The sequence below is a fragment of the Aplysia californica genome, unplaced genomic scaffold, assembly GCF_000002075.1.
Source record: "Aplysia californica isolate F4 #8 unplaced genomic scaffold, AplCal3.0 scaffold00468, whole genome shotgun sequence".
Taxonomy (NCBI): Eukaryota; Metazoa; Mollusca; class Gastropoda; order Aplysiida; family Aplysiidae; genus Aplysia; species Aplysia californica.
The window spans coordinates 122,130-125,162 of record NW_004797738.1 but is presented as its reverse complement, the minus strand read 5'-3'; positions in this window follow the sequence as shown (position 1 = coordinate 125,162).

Sequence of the window (3,033 nt, the reverse complement as noted above, 5' to 3'; positions counted from 1 at the left end):
AACAACAATAACAACAACAACAACAACAACAACAACAGCAACAACCACAACAACAACAACAATGACAACAACATCACCTTCTTCAACAACAAAAACAACAACAACAACAACAACAACAACAACAACAACAACAACAACAACAACAGGAAAGACGACGTCGACAGCGACAACGATACTTCAACCCCAACGACAACTCCTGCTAAAAATGCAACATGAACAACAACAATAATGATGTAGTAAATTGCATTTATGGTGCTCATTTCCATTTTCTTAAAAATGCTCAATGTGTATTTCATTCAAAGAGAGATCACTTATTAGAATTACTTGACACACACACACACACACACACACACACACACACACACACACACACACACACACACACACACACACACACACATTATTATTATTATTATTACTATAATAATAATAATTATTATAATTATTATATACATATTATACATATAGTATAACCTGGATAGGTCGAACACAGATTGGGGGCTCTCGTGGCCTAGAGGTTAAGGTGTTGGCCTCTCATTCAAAGGTCCCGGGTTCGAATCCGGGTAGCCACCGAAAAATTTTCTTCTCTAAAATTGTCTCCTTTCACCCCCTTTCCTGCTCTCTAGCAATGTTCTGTTGTCTGCTTTCAATTCCACTTTCTGCCCCCACCCCCTCACCTCCTCTGGGCTCCTGACTCTTTCTGCAGCCTTTCTACTGCTACTCCTTGGCTCCTCCTTACTGCTGTCTTTCTGCCACACCCCTGATCTTCTGGTAGGAAAGATCTACACCTAGCCTTCTCGGACAAGGGCGAAAAATCTCGGAGGGCCCTTGTGCAAGTTGCGCACGTTAAAGATCCCTTGGTGGTCTAAAATCGATAAGAGTAGGCTTCGGCCGCCACCCGGGCAAAATTCAAAATTTCCTACCAACTGAAAATATTAGGTGTGTCCCGCGCGCTCATATGACCTATGCAGTTGCGAGCGCCGTAAAACACTTTACAAAAACAAAAAAAACCAGAACACAGATTACTCGAAATCACACATCCGTCGAACTGTGCCTGTGGTCCCGTTTTTTCTTCTTCTTTACCTTTGTAAGAAAATTACGCGAAGCTAGAACACAAACGTGGATTAGTCGAACTAATTGCCTGTAGAGATCTAAAGTCTATGTCTTTTGAGACAAAATATAAATAGGCCTAATAATATTTTTATTAACGGAAAAAGGCAAGAGCGAAAAAAGTACCCCCTCCTCCTCCCTTCCACAGAAGCAGCTAGCTGTGCTTTTTTTTAGCGCGCTGCTCGACATGCAAGTCTTCTGCGAGGGTCTAGGTCTTATAGGCCTAGCTAGGCTTGTGTTGAGCGTAAGCATGGGCGAAGTCGAGTCGAGGTTCGGATTTCGACGAATTCGTGGGGTCAGAGTCGGAGCTCGAACATTGGGCAGGAGGACGAGTCCGAACACAAATTCCCGGACTAGGACAGCCAAGGGGAAAATGGAACACAAGGAGCGAAAACATATTTAATTTGTTTAAAACTGTAAATAATTTTACGCAAAACTGCACCCAAGATACATTTAAGACATTGCCTGCCTCAATCCCGACCTCTATGACCAAAAATGTTCTCAGTCGAAAGTTCGGAAGTTCTCGGAGTCGGCCCACTAGTTGAGCGGGCGAGAGGAGGGGTAGTGCATCACACAATCGGCCGCCCCACCTCTCTTTGCAAAACACTGCGCGCTTGGTGCGAGTGTCGGGGCAGGCCTGCATTGTTTTGTCATCGCTTTGTTGAATACTGTTGCGATTTGCTTATTCGTCAAATTGTTTGTGTTTTCTAAAATGTGAAAGGGCACTGCTCGGTTGGTGCAGATTAAAGACCGCTCACACTGACCAGCGTATTTATACTGTCTTGGTACCGTTAGACTCATTACCGATCGAACTCGAAAGCGTTGCTCATCGTGTTTCTCATTCTCAATTTGTCAATTTCAAATTCTCTCAATTTTCAAATTCAAGTCAATAGGCATAGATCTAACCTACTATCTGATCTAGGACTATGGCCGTAAAAATAAAAATCTGTGTTCCGACCCAATATTTGTTGATTGCCTTGATACATATTATGTACCTTAAAGTGAAACGTAATGTTATACATGTATCACTTCGTACATTAAGAAGTTAAAATAATGATAATCAAGACAACTGTTGGCTAAGCATAATCGACATCACCATTTTGAGTATGTAACCACACACATAGACACACACACTCACACATACACACACCTATACACACAAGAACACACACAGACACCTATTCACACACTCACCACAAACACACACGCACACACACACATACACACCCACACACACACCTATAGGCACACACCCATACATACACAAGCACTCAATAGATACAAACACCTACACACACATACATGCCTACATACACAACCACACCTATGCACATAATCACACCCAAACACACACACACACACACACACACATACACACACACACACACACACACACACACACACACACACACACACAACAGTTCACACAGTACACGCGCACTCAATCAGAGAGACATAAGAAAACACCCATACACACATAAACACACATACACAAACACACAAAGACAAGCATATGTAGTTCCATGAAGTGGTTTATGTTAGCTGGTTTAGGGCGTTCTCAGTGTCCCAAGAAAGCCCCCCCCCCCCCCCCAATTTCTTTTTACTACCGTTGAAATCCAAGAAAGAAAAAAAAAATAATCATACCTGAGTAATAAAGAGCTCCATTTCTAGTGTTGCAATTCGTCTCCCTGGAATGTTAAACACAGAACCAACATGTTTGAGAAGTGTAACAGCTTGTTAAATACTAAATAGTAATTTAATTGTCTCCTCCCCGTCACACGCACAAGGTGAGAGTTCGAATCCGGTGTGGAGAGGTTTACTTAATATTTCGAGTATTTTCATCTTACTGCTCTAGGCGGGGTTAAAGCAGCCACCTTGCCCAGTGATATAAATTGCATTGGGTTCGGGGGGGGGGGGGGGGGG